Below are 14,898 nucleotides of genomic sequence, written 5' to 3' on the forward strand. Positions count from 1 at the left end.
TACAACCAGATGTGTATACATCATACACTTTTGAGTTATGCTGTTCACAGCTGTATCTGTGTCCACAGTTGTGCCCTTTAGAGCTTGAATTTAGAAAGCCAAATGTGTTTTAAAAATGACACATTTCTTAGTCAGGTACAGCAAACACCTAAATCCAAAGCAAGAATGTAACAGTTGCAGTTAACCCTTGTGTTGTCCCTGCTTCCTCATGCTGTTGGCTGTGAGCGTTTGGGTAGCGATTTGACTAACACTTGTTGCGATACCCTGCTTCAAACATACAGACGCACGCGCACACGTGCACACGCACAGCCTACCACACATCAGCATGCGCACAAAGAGCAATAGAAAAGGGAACAGCCCTTGCAGATGTATTTGTCACACCCGCTCCAAGTTGCGCACCGGTGTGACGTAGGACCCCTGGGATGCCCGCGTTGGTGAGTCTCATCGGCCTGGGTCTCTGAGACCCGAAGGCTCGCGCTGATGGGCTTGCGCGGCCGCCCGCGTTGAGGACCGTCTCTCCTATCGGCATCCCCGTGACCCTGAGACTCGAGCCTGTTCTTGCTCCGTGATGAGAAGAAGAAGAAGAAGAAGAAGAAGAAGAAGAAGAAAAAGAAGAAGAAGAAGAAGAAGAAGAAGAAGAAGAAGAAGAAAAAGAAGACTTTTGACTTTTGAATAACTTTATTTAAGTCACATTGTCAAAAGAAATTCTTAATTATTCAAAATTAAAGTTATTAGTTAAAAACATTCCAGGCACACATACATCATACACCAACGATAAAATTACCAGATGTTCTGTTAAAATTTTAAAACCAGAGACTGGTTGTCCCCCAGTGAGCAAAGGACCTGTCCCACCCCCCACACAGCCCTGAAACCCTCCAGATTGTCCGTAAGTGTAAAATACGCATGTTCAATTCTGAGCCTAGCTGCCACCAAACCCCTCAGGCAGAGCAGTGGATCTGTCCAGCCTCCCCCCGCCATTTTGTTTTTTCGACTAATCCAGATTGCTATCTTGGCATTAGCAAAAATAAAATTCATTAAAACCAGTGTTCTTTTTTCTTGCCAAGTACTTGGGTCCAAAAACAAAGAGTGGTAGCGAGAAGGCCTCTCCTAAACCCCCCACCCACTCCTGTAGCTGTTTAAAAGCAGAGGTGTAAAGTAACGAATTACTTTTACTCACGTTACTGTAATTGAGTATTTTTTTGGTGTACTTTGTAATTTTTTGAGTAGTTTTTGAAAAGGGTAATTTTACTTTTACTTAAGTAGATTTTGAATGAAGTATTGTACTTCGCTACATAGGAAATTACATCCGTTACTGAGTAAAAAAACATAGTTCAAGGCGCAAGGCAATTCTCACTGCAGTGATAGATGCTGCGTAGAGTGGATGACGTTCCCTCACGTGCACGTTCAACATATGAAAACTGATCGTAAAGTTCACTGTTCGCCAAAATTATGCGCGACATGCACGGCACTGCACAGGGAGCCACTGCAGAGCGGCTGCAGAGCCGAGGGTTGCCGACTCCTGGCTACGGCGAAAGTGTGATTTGTTTACTGCTCCGCCGTTAAAGAGATGCGGACGTCAAAACATTAGTTCGGCTATAATATTAGTTCCGCTTCGCATTTTCCCCTCCCGGTCCCTCGCGCACATGTTAAGCCTCCGCGCAGTTTGAGAATCACTGTGCTACACAGGGCCGGACCTAGCAAATTTGGCGCTCTATGCAAGCTTCACTCCTGGTGGCGGCGGCCCCCCCCCCCAAGACTGCATTTCTTTTCAAATAAACCCAACAACGATCTAAACAACATGGTGCAAGCATTCGATTTAGACAGCGTCTCTCCTTAGGAGAAGGAAAACATTCCGTAACGTTTTAGTTAGACTTCAGATAATATGAACGTGTTCACCGTTCAAATTCATAGCCCGGATAAGCTCTACTCACCTGGAAAATCAGCTGCTACTCAAACTCAACAAGACGTTTTTAGACTAGTGCTCTAAAGGTGGACCAAAGTTTAACCAAAAGTTGAAATATACAGTGGGACAGCGGTATTTAAACTTTTTATTTTAGCTGTCATGTGGTTCATGTCTTGACATGTCCTCCCAAAATTTCTTAAATGTTGTGTGGACATGTTAAATGTTACATTTTTGACATGTTTAATGTCATTGCACTTATATTTGTTAAGATTCCCCTTTAATTAAAAATAACTGTTTTTGGATTGGATTTATGACCCCATGTCCTTTTTTGCACTGTATAGGAGCGGCCCAAGTTGTTGGAAGTAACTAAGTAACTATTAATTAAAGTACGTTTACTTGAGTAGATTTTTAGATGGGTACTTTTACTTCTACTTGAGTAAAATTTCATCAAAGTAAAGGTACTTTTACTTGAGTACAATATTTCAGTACTTTTTACACCTCTGTTTAAAAGTGTCAGCAAACCTGGGACACGACACTACTAAGTGCTCCAGGGTCTCTGGCAGCGAGCAGAAAGGGCACCCCCCCTCAGTGCTTGGGTCCAGGTGAGCTCTGTATCTGTTTGTAGCTAGAGCTCCGTGTATAATTCTCCACTGGATGTCTACCATCCGTTTCTCCACAGGAGGTTTATACAGGACCCGCCAGCTGCCACTAGGGGAATAATCTGAGCCAAACACCCCCGTCCATTTCGACTCCCCGACTGCTTCAAGAGAGCGACAGTTCAGGACCTTCACACAGCTGCAGTAGAGCTGTTTCCCTGCAGAGGTGTTGAAAGGGCCCAGTGCTGGAGTCCTGGTGGTTAGCAGTCGGCCGCTCTCCTCTCTCCACTCCCCCACTGCAGGACTCACATTCAGGATAGGAAACTGGTATTCTTCTGTTTTTGTCCACTGGTCAGCCTGGCTTTGGCTCTGGGCGAAGGTCCGAAGAGGCTGGGGCAGTGACTGCCACACCTCGTCCACGAGGCTCCGCAGCATCCTGGTAGATCTTATACCTGTCACCTCCGCCAGCCTCTCCAGTGATGTCCGTGTCAGGTGGCCCAGCTTGACTATTCCTGCCTCCCTGAATTTATTTTGTACTGTCGTTGATGAGGATGTGGATATTAGGACCAAGAAAACCATTGTTAAACAGTGGTTCTTCAAAGAGCCACATCCCAGGCGTGGGGTCAGGGGGCCTCGTGATGGTGAGAGTCCTCCAGGCATCTAATACGGATGTATAGAAAAGACTGAGCCCAGTCAGTCTGTGTAGAGGAGAGTTCAACAGGAACAGCTGTTTGTCGTACCCGAGACCCTGGCTCTCCAGAGCAGCAGGCGGGCCACAGCCGACCAGCACAGTGTGGAGCCGTACAGCAGCCTCTGGGCTGCCTGCAGTCTGAAAGCAGCAGTCCTGGATATGATGTCTGTCAGTCCATGGCCCCCCTCTGCCACAGGGAGGTACAGCACGGACGCCCGCACCCAGTGATGACCTGACCAGAAGAAGTCCACCAGCAGCCTCTGTAGTTGTTGCAGGAGTCCCGGTGGAGGAGTCAGCACCTGTCTGTGTGACAGGGACGCTGCAACCAGGTTATTGACGATCAGAGTTCTTCCCCTGTAGGACAGCTGGGGTAGCAACCATTTCCATTTAGACAACTTGAGCTGCACCTTCCCCAGCACTCCCTCCCAGTTCTGCCTCTCTATCTCTTCACTGCCTAAAAACAAACCAAGGACTTTTAACCCTTTTACTCCCCATGTCAGGTTCCCAGGGAGGCGGGGTACTCTCCCTGCGTCCCACTGACCAATCACACATGCCTCGCTCTTTTCCCAGTTCACCTTGGCTGTCGTAGCCTTTGCATACAATGCCAGACTGCCCTCTAATTCCTGTATGTCCCCCTGATCCTGGACAAGAATGTTTACGTCATCAGCATAAGCTGATATTATTATTGGGGGACTTTGAGGCAGCTCTGGCAGACGCAGGCCTTTCAGCCGAGTTCTGAGGCGACACAGGAGAGGTTCGATGGCCACGCTGTAGAGCTGGCCTGATATTGGACAGCCCTGCCTGATCCCTCTCCGGACTGGTACCTGTCTGCTCAGCCCTCCCCCACCTTCACCACACGACATGTATCATTATATAATAACTTCACCCAGGACAGAAAGTGCTCCCCGACACCAAAAGCCTGCAGTGTGGCAAACAAGAATGCACGATCGACACGATCAAAGGCTTTTTCTTGGTCGATGGAAATAATGCCAATATTAATGCTATATGTTGCACACAAATCAAAAATGTCTCTCATTAAAAACAAATTGTCCTGGATTGAACTTCCTGGTACACAATAACATTGGTCGGCACTAATAAATACTTCCATAAAAACCTTGAGTCTATTTGCTAAAACCTTAGATAAAACCTTATAGTCACTGCATAAAAGAGAGACGGGTCTCCAGTTCTTCAGCAGGGTCAGATCTCCTTTCTTCGGTAGCAGTGATATTACCGCCCGTCTGCAGGAGGCTGGAAGAAGCCCTTTAGCAAATGCCTCCTTCAAGACATCCAGCAGATCCTGTCCCATACTGTTCCAGAAATGTTTTAAAAAATCTGCTTGTAATCCATCCAACCCTGGTGACTTGCCTGCAGCCATCTGAGATACAGCAGTGGTCAGCTCCTCCAGCGTGATGTCGGCGCTCAGGGTGTCTCGCTCACCTGGACTCAGCTGTGGGAGGTCCTGCAGCAGATGGGCCACAGCTTCCCCGTCACACTCCTCTGCCCCAAACAGGTCGGTATAAAAGTCCACCGCGTGTCTCCTCATCTCTGCTGGTTCAGATGTAATATTCCCATCCGGCAGCCGGAGACCCACCATCTCCTTCCCCTGGGCCACGGATCTCTCCAGGTTAAAAAAGAATGTGGTAGGTGCATCTATGTCTTTTAATTTCTGGAACCGAGCTCGGACCAGAGCTCCACTGGCCTTCTCCTGGAGAAAGGAGTTCAGTTGTTGTCTTTTAGCTTTTAATTTCTCTGTGTTGGTAGGTACGCTCTCCAGCTCCTTAATGTCTTCCTCCAACTGCTCCATCGCTCTTTTAATTTCTTGTAGAGTATGCAGTGTACTGCTGGCAGAAGACCTTAATTTGACCCTTGCCAACATCCCACCCCTGACCCAGGGAGGGAAACGAGTCTTTCTTGGAACACCAGTTGGCCCAGAACAGTTTAAAATTCTCACAGAAATTTAAATCATTTAAAAGCTTGACATTAAAATGCCAGAAGGATCCAGGCTTTCTAGCAGGAGATTAAAGTAGCTCTACTAAAACCAAATGATGGTCTGTGAACCCAACCGGGTGGATTTGACAGTTTGACACACGTGTGATAAAAGGAGCGGATATGTAAAATCTGTCCAGCCAGGCCCCACTGACCCTGCCATCTGTTATTTTGTTCCAGGTATACTGCCTGGTTGAAGGATGTTTCCTCCTCCACAAGTCCACTAGATCTGCCTCTTTGACTGTCTGGCCCAGAAAAGAGGAGGACTGAGGATGGAGCTCCTGTCCTGTTCGGTCTAAAGTGACATCTGTGCAGCAGTTCCAATCCCCCCCCATTATTATACACTCCCCTTGACCCACACTGTCCAACTTGTTTTTTAATAATTCAAAAACAGTAACACGTTCAGGACCGTGATTTGGTGCATACACGTTGATTAGATTCAAAATAATACCATGTATTTCCACTCTTATACTCAGAGCCCTGCCTGCCACGATCTCTGTGCTGGATAGAAAAGTCATGTTTAATGAGGGAGAAAATAAAACAGCGACTCCAGCGCTCAGGTTAGAGCCATGGCTGAGTATGTCCTGACCCCCCCACCATACTCCCCAGTCTGTTTCATACAGTGAATCACTGTGAGTCTCCTGTAAAAAAAGGACATCCAGCTTTTTTACTTAAAAAAGTTCTGACACTAAAAACCCTTTGTGAGCATTTCTACCCCCGTTCATGTCCCTACCTCTTTCTGGAGGGTACTGACTGTCTGTATGTTTTTTTTAATATCTTGGAAATACTCTGCCACCTCCACTGCTTTGCCAAATGATCAGTGTTGTGTAAGTTCACACCTCTCATGAACTAGTCCAAAGTTCAGTTCACACAAGTAAACATGAATAGTTCACGTTCATAGTTCACCATTTAAATTCTGAACGAGTTCATAGTTCAGTTCATTTCATAGTTTTAAGGTGGAAAGTGAGAATGAAGAAAACCTTATCCATCACTACCCCTTGCCTTTACTGTCGGAATATTTATCAGACAGTGTGTAAAAATCCCTCTCTGCTTTCTCTTGCCATCTGTATATGAGACCGAGAGCTGTTGTGTTGCAGGTATGGCCTGCCCCTTTAAGGAAAGTTTGTATTGTGTGACGTAGTGCACCTGCGTAGTGCACGTGGGAAAAGACGCTAAAAGTGTGTGAATAACGAGAAGTGATGGACCACCTAGAGGTGATGCGAGTGTTGCTCCTGCTGTATATCCGAGGAATAAATTGGCCGCATTCCAAGTAAAGATACATCTCCTCCTCCTTCTTCACGGAGCGGTCCGGACGGCTTGTTACCGGCCAGACAGCGAGCCAAGATACCCCGTGAGCCTAGCTCCAGACTACGGCTCGGAGCCGAGACACTGGCCAGAGAAGAAAACACTTGGAATACGTTGCTTGTTCGGTCTGCATGTGTGTGTGCGATGAATCATGGGTAACGTAGTGCGAAGTCGAGTTACTTGGTTCAGGTTAGGCTACATCGCGGACATTTCACGGGCACTGAGCAAGGACATGGTGCAAGCATTCGATTAAGACAGCGTCTCTCCTTAGGAGATGGAAAACATTCTGTTACGTTTTAGCTAGACCTCAGATAATATTGTAACGGACTGGTAGTTAGGTTTATGTCCTGTTTGACTGCTATGTGTTTGTTATGACTTATGTTCAGCTAACTACACCATGTCAATATGTATTGGGATTTCCAGAGGGTCAGTGAACCAGTCGGGGTGGGGCAAGTGACAGTTCTAGACCAATGGCTGGAGAGTTACCTGGCATGACAGGCTCTCATTGGCTGATGAGTTGGCATGTCAAGGGTGAATGAGGAAGGGGAGTGAAGAACACAGTATTGGATGACAGGAGTGTCGGAGTTACGAACAAGAAGTGTGTCGTGTTCGCTGGACTTTCATAAAGTTACACATAAAGAGAGAAGTTTCCTTTCGTCTATAAGCGAGGACGCTGAAATATGAACGTGTTCACCGTTCAAATTCATTATTTGTCATTGAGGTGCGTTCAGTTCATCGTTCTCACAAAAGTGAACGTGTTCAATGAACGCGTTCTTTTGCGTTCGTTCATGCACAACACTGCAAATGATTAGTCTAAAAACTCATTGACCTCCTTTAATGAATATAAATCTGTGCTAATTGAGACGCTCTCAGCCAGAGACACATTGTCCGATTCATAGTCCTCCTCCACGTCCATCTCACTAACCTGACTGCTGTCTAATTCAGCCTGTATCTGTTCAGCCTGCTGTGCAGAACCACACTGCATCCCCTGCTCCGGGTTGGCAACCAACACCTTTTCTATTACGACCTGTTCCTCACTTCTCTTCTCTTGCCTCGCCAAGGACTCAGAAACAGGCGCAGCAGAGGGAACCTCTGCGCCGGCCCGGGACCCACCGGACCGAGCGCACCCGGCCCGGAATCCACCAGAACCTCCGCCGCCACCAGCACCACCGCAGCCGGCGCCGCAGCCACCGGCACTCTCGCGGCCGGGACCGCTGCATCAGAATCATCAGCCTCAGAGGACGCAGCAGCACCGGCCGACCGTCCCCACGAAGGCTTAGTCCCCCCGACGCTGCCCTCCCCTCCCTCCGCTCCAGCGGACCCCACCGCCCGTCTCCCGTGCGGGCACGTCACTTTCTTGTGTCCCACTTCTCCACACTGAAAACACTTCATGCTTCCCGAGCTCGCATACACCATATAGAATTGTTCCTCATATCGAACCCGGAAAGACACGTCTAGTGTGTGAGACTCATTATCTAGAAACATGAAAGCTTGCCTCCGCAGAGACTGGACGTGCTTCAGCTTCAGGTCTTTGCAGCCCAGACCCACCGCGCGGAACCCACTCGTGAACTTCCCGAAGCGCCGCAGCTCTCACTCCAGCGCCTCATTGGGGATAAACGGAGGGACACCTGACACGCTGATCCGGGTGGAAGCTACCGCTAACGGGGACACCTGAATGAACTCCTCCTCTACTGTAACCCCGCTTTCAATGAGCTTAGTTACCGAGTCTGGATCCTTAAAGAAGATCACCAGCGCCTTGTTCATCCTGGAAGCGTAGGTGATGTTCCCGTGCCCTACCTGCTCCACCACGGCCAACAGCACCTGCTCCACTGTGGAGCTGAGCTGAGGCACCAGCCTGACGCCATGTCTCAGGGACATCGGCGGCGTCCCTGCGGACGCCATCCCCGCCACGAGACACGCACAACACACAGAAAACTACACTACACGTACACAAACACTACAAAACAATGATCATACACTAAACATATATAAACCTGAAAAAGTTTGAATGCGCTTTCCTTCACCTCCTCTCTTCACAACTACACCTCCACCAACGAAGAAAAAGAAGAAGAAGAAGTATGAGAAGAAGGCAAAAAAGAAGACTCCTGCACAGTGATAATAATAAAAAATAAACACATTTTTATTATTTCTCTTATAGCTGAACAACTCGCGAGGCTGGACCGACCCGGCTGCCAGTGTTGTGCACTCGAGACAATTCTTGCTCGGTGATGAGAAGAAGAAGAAGTAGAAGTAGAAGAAGGAGAAGGAGAAGGAGAAGAAAAGAAGACTCGTGCACAAGAAACACATTTTTATTATTTCTCTTATAGCTGAACGACACATGCAAAGACGTAGGTCCGGTGTAATCTCAGCACGCCACGCTCCAAGTTGCGCGCCGGTGTGACCTAGGACCCCTGGGATGCCCGCGTTGGGGAGTCTCATCGGCCTGGTTGTCTGAGACCCGAAGGCTCGCGCTGAGGGGCTTGCGAGGCTGCTCGCGTTGAGGACCGTCTCTCCCATTGGCGTCCCTGTGACCCTGAGACTCGCGGAGCCGGGCCTGTCCGGTTACCCGCGTCCTGTCCTCGAGCCTGTTCTTGCTCGGTGATGAGAAGAAGAAGAAGTAGAAGAAGGAGAAGGAGAAGGAGAAGAAAAGAAGACTCTTGCGCAGAAATAATAATAAAAAATAAACATATTTTTATTATTTCTCCTATACATGCAAGACACACGCAAAGACTTTTGTTCTTCTGACAGAGAAGCTAAAGACGTCTGCGCTCCCGTTTCTGTGGTAAGTCAAGTTTTTTTTATGTGTTAGTATTGAGCAGGTACCTGTACATGGCTTGTTAGTTTAGCTCCGCTAGCCTGCGCGCGATGCTAACGGGACCGCACGGAGTTATTGAACCGACATGAACCCACATGATCTGGTCTACCCAGCGGGGGAAAGCGTTAGAGTTGAATTTGTTTAGAGGATAAGCTCCACCACGTAAGATATCTGATGGTATGTAAAGGTGTTTCACTCGCCAAACCATTTGACTTGACTACGTTACACAGATTATTATTTTTCTAAAACAGATTTACTGTGATCAACTGAAACGTGAGTATTTAAAGTCACATCTGCATTTTAAGAGCAGCTGTTAAAAGTAGCATTACGTCTGTGGTGAAAATGTACGTATTCTGGAGGAATTTTCAATGGGCGTCACAAAATGGATCAATGGTGCCCCCAAGACCCCGGAACGTGTTGACATTGACCGATCTTCACAAAAATCAATACACAGGTGTATTTATCTCATCTCATCTCATTTTCGTCCGCTTATCCGGGGTCGGGTCGCGGGGGGAGCAGCTCAAGCAGGGGGCCCCAGACTTCTCTTTCCCGGGCCACATTGACCAACTCTGACGGGGGGATCCCGAGGCGTTCCCAGGCCAGTGTTGAGATATAATCTCTCCACCTAGTCCTGGGTCTTCCCCGAGGTCTCCTCCCCACTGGACATGCCTGAAACACCTCCCAAGGAAGGCGCCCAGTGGGCATCCTTACCAGATGCCCGAACCACCTCAGCTGACTCCTTTCTAAGTAAAGGAGCAGCGGCTCTAATCCGAGTTCCTCACGGATGGCTGAGCTTCTCACCCTATCCCTAAGGGAGACGCCAGCCACCCTTCTGAGAAAACTCATCTAGGCCGCTTGTACCCCACGATCTCGTGCTTTCGGTCATCACCCAGCCCTCATGACCATAGGTGAGGATGGAACGAAGATCGACCGGTAGATCGAGAGCTTTGCCTTGCGGCTCAGCTCTCTTTTCATTACAACGGTGCGGTAAAGCGAACGCAATACCGCCCCCGCTGCTCCGATTCTCCGGCCAATCTCACGCTCCATAGTACCCTCACTCGCGAACAAGACCCCAAGGTACTTGAACTCCTTCACTTGGGCTAAGGACTCATTTCCTACCCGGAGTAAGCAATCCATCGGTTTCCTGCTAAGAGTCATGGCCTCAGATTTAGCGGTGCTGATCCTCATCCCAGCCGCTTCACACTCGACCGCCAGCCGATCCAGTGAGTGCTGAAGGTCACAGGCCGATGATCCAATGAGGACCACGTCATCTGCAAAAAGCAGTGATGAGATCCTCAGACCACCGAACTGCAACCCCTCCCCGCCACGACTATGCCTCGATATCCTGTCCATGTATATCACAAACAGGATTGGTGACAAGGCGCAGCCCTGGCGGAGACCTGCATCCACTGAGAACGAAACTGACTGGCTGCCAAGGACGCAAACACAGCTCTCGCTTTGGGAGTACAGGGATTGGATGGCCCTGAGGATAGACCCCCTTACCCCATACTCCCACAGCACCTCCCACAGTTTCTCCCGGGGGACCCGGTCATACGCCTTCTCCAGATCCACAAAACACATGTAGACCGGATGGGCATACTCCCAGGCCCCCTCCAGGATCCTTGCGAGAGTGAAGAGCTGGTCCGTAGTTCCACGTCCGGGGCGAAAACCGCATTGTTCCTCTTCAATCTGAGGTTCGACGATCGGCCTAACCCTCCTTTCCAGCACCTTGGAGTAGACTTTACCAGGGAGGCTGAGAAGTGTGATGCCCCGGTAATTGGCAAACACTCTCTGGTCCCCCTTTTTGAACAGGGGAACCACCACCCCGGTTTGCCACTCCTTTGGCACTGTACCCGACTCCCACGCGATGTTGAATAGGCGTGTCAACCATGACAGCCCCTCAACACCCAGAGCCTTTAGCATTTCTGGCTGGATCTCATCAATCCCTGGGGCCTTGCCACTGCGGAGATGTTTGACCACCTCAGTGACCTCCACCAGGGAAATTGACGATGAAACACCATCAACCTCGAGCTCTTCCTCCAACATAGAGGGCGTGTTATTCGGATTCAGGAGTTCCTCAAAGTGTTCCTTCCAACGTCCGACGACCTCCTCAGTTGAGGTCAACAGAGTCCCATCCTTACTGTACACAGCTTGGATGGTTCCCCGTTTCCCCCTCCTGAGGTGCCGGATAGTCTTCCAGAAACACTTTGGTGCCGACCGAAAGTCCTTCTCCATGGCCTCTCCGAACTTCTCCCACACCCGCTGCTTAGCCTCCGACACGGCAGCAGCTGCAGCCCTTCGGACCTGTCGGTACCCTGCAACCGAGTCAGGAGTCCTCCAGGATATCATATCCCGGAAGGCCTCCTTCTTCAGTCGGACGGCTTCCCTGACCACCGGTGTCCACCACGGTGTCCGAGGGTTACCGCCCCTTGAGGAGCCTAAGACCCTGAGGCCACAGCTAGCCACCGCAGCTTCAGCAATGGAGGCTTTGAACACCGCCCACTCCGGCTCAATGCCCCCAACCTCCACAGGAATGCCAGAAAAACTCCGCCGGAGGTGTGAGTTGAAGATACCTAGGACGGGGGCCTCCTCCAGACGTTCCCAGTTCACCCGCACTACTCGTTTGGGCTTACCAGGTCTATCCGGAAATTTCCCCCATTCCCTGATCCAACTCACAACCAGATGGTGGTCGGTTGACAGTTCCGCCCCTCTCTTTACCCGAGTGTCCAAAACATGCGGCCTCAGATCATTGATCTTCGGCCTAGGGTACTCTGGTACCAGGTACACTTATGAGCACCCTTATGTTCGAACATGGTGTTTGTTATGGATAATCCATGACTAGCACAGAAGTCCAATAACAAACGACCGCTCGGGTTCAGATCAGGGAGGCCGTTCCTCCCCACCACACCTCTCCAGGTGTCTCCATCGTTGCCCACGTGGGTGTTGAAGTCACCCAGCAGAACTACGGAGTCCCCTACTGGAGCCCCATACAGGACTCCATTCAGGGTCTCCAAGAAGGCCGAGTACTCTGAGCTGCTGTTTGGTGCATACGCACAAACAACAGTCAGAGTTTTCCCCCCTACAACCCTTAGGCGCAGGGAGGCGACCCTCTCGTCTACCGGGGTAAACTCCAACACCGCGGCGCTCAGCCGGGGATTTATGAGTATCCCCACACCCGCCCGGCACCTCACGGCCTTGGCAACTCCGGCGAAGAATAGAGTCCAACCCTTATCCAGGAGTACGGTACCAGAGCTGAGACTGTGCGTGGAGGTAAGCCCCACCAGATCTAACTGATAGCGCTCCACCTCCCTCAAAAGCTGCGGTTCCTTTCCCCACAGCGAGGTGACGTTCCACGTCCCCAGAGCCAGCTTCTGCCGCCCGGGTCTGGTCCGTTGAGACCCCTGACCTTCGCTGCCACCCATGTGGCTGCGCACCCGACCCCAACGGGTCTTCCCACTGGTGGTGGGCCCATGAGATAAAGAGAGGGGGGGTGCCACGTAGTTTGTTCGGGCTATGCCTGACCGGGCTCCGTGGCAAACCCGGCCACCAGGCGCTCGCCATCGAGCCCTCCGTCTGGGCCTAGCTCCAGACGGGGGCCCCGGGCTTCCTCCGGGCCGGGTCCCATCTCCTCTTTTTTCGGTATTCATTGAGGCTTTTTGAACAATTCTTAGTCTGCCCCCTCACCTGAGACCACTCTGCCATGAGAGACCCTACCAGGAGCACAAGGCTCCAGACAACACAGCCCTCAGGTTCACAGGGACACGCAAACCTCTCCACCACGATAAGGTGACGGTTCCAGGAGAGGCGTATTTATTATTATTATTATTCATTATATAATTATGTTTTAACAGAGAAGTGGAGAGACATGATGTGGACTGTTATCAACAGCTCTGTGGGAGATTATCACCTTGAATATTAATTCAGGCTTTTTAACATGGAGCCGGCCACTAGTGGCCATCCAGTGAACTGCAGCTTATCCAGGATGTTGCCCAATGGTTTAAAGGCAGATTCAATGCCTTTAATCCAAATGAGTGATGCTCCAGTCCTATAATGTGCTTTGAAGTTCCTTCCTTTAGTTGTCACCCCTCCTCTCTAACCTTGCTGGACATCTCCTCAAAACCCACAAGTTTGCGAAGGAGCCAAGACAGACGCATCATCAGGTAATTTACCAAACTGTATGTTCCCTCCTGATTTTCTTCTTCCACCATCATCATCATAATAGTTTGCTGGTGCCTGCTTGCAAAAAAGGCTTCACCAGGGGCCTAAAGTCTCTGATTTGAAGCCCTGATCCACGAATTATTCCCTGGTTATTGGTAAAACTTTAAAAAAATCCTATCCCACAATGTCAAGGGACTGACTTTACTTATTCAGTTATTGATGAGAATTATATAACGATAATTATTGATTTCGTTTTATTGCCTAGCTCCCTGTTCTATTTGCAAACTTTGGCTCTGATCTTTATCCACTTAAGTCCAAGGGCAGAGTGATGTATCAAGAAACGACACAGCCCAGGCTTTGGCCCTGATGTCTTTAATGGCGTCTATTACATCTCTTTTGCATTCTGATTTGTAAATATGTTTTTCATGTTAGAAACGTCATCAACATTTCTGCACATTTTCCTCTGGAACTGGTTTGAAAAGTTCCAGACAGTGTCCGATCAACTCACACAGACATTTCAGTTCTCGTGTACATGTCTGAAAGATACTTGATCTGCATATGGTGTCAGTGTCATTGGTTACACTAAATGTTTCAATGATTGTCTCAAGCCTGATTTACCTCACTTAAGTGTGACTCCGGATCTTTCCCTAAACGTCTTTTAGTTTTGGTTTCAACTCTGTCCATAGGTTTGTTTCCTTGGTCCCAATAGACGGATCGTCACCGACTTCTGATAAATCTGCAGAAGGCCAAGGACATTATCCGACGGCATTTCGTTGAAAACATCAAGTTCATCAGCGAAATCTTCGTGCTCAAGATGCAAACGGCAGCCATCATGCATGACTGCGTGGTCAGGCTGCTGAACCACCAAGACGAAGAGTCTATAGAGTGTTTGTGCAGCCTGCTCATCACCATGGGCAAGGTCATTGACTTAGAGGAGGCCAAGGTGAGCTGGAAGTAGTACATTTGACATAAATCTTAAATTTATTTTATTACGGTCTTAGAAAAGGTCTGAAAGGCTACAGATTGAAAGCTTTGAATATAATCTACAGGATAATATGCGGCTGGTTTCCCTTTCCAAAACTAAATATTAAGAGTAATGCGTTGTTTTAAGGGTTGAAGATGTGATGTGAACTTGTCAGCAGTGTCTGGTAGATTGAATGGAGATATGCTGAACATGAACTTCATGTCTCAAATTAACCATCTCTCTCCCTCTGTGTCTCACCAGCCTCAGATGGATCAGTATTTTAACAGGATTGAAAATATCATCAAAGAGGGGAAAATTTCGTCTCGTATACGGTTGATGTTGCAGGACATTATAGACCTGAGATTGGTGAGTCCTCTGTTTATGCCAAAATGTATCTAGGCCTGTGTAATAAAACCCACACATGCTCCTAAATTCTCTGATCTGTCAAAGATAATGAGCAAAGAAATCTGTTTAACACTA

This window comes from Platichthys flesus, chromosome 10 (genome assembly GCF_949316205.1).
Source record: "Platichthys flesus chromosome 10, fPlaFle2.1, whole genome shotgun sequence".
Lineage (NCBI taxonomy): Eukaryota > Metazoa > Chordata > Actinopteri > Pleuronectiformes > Pleuronectidae > Platichthys > Platichthys flesus.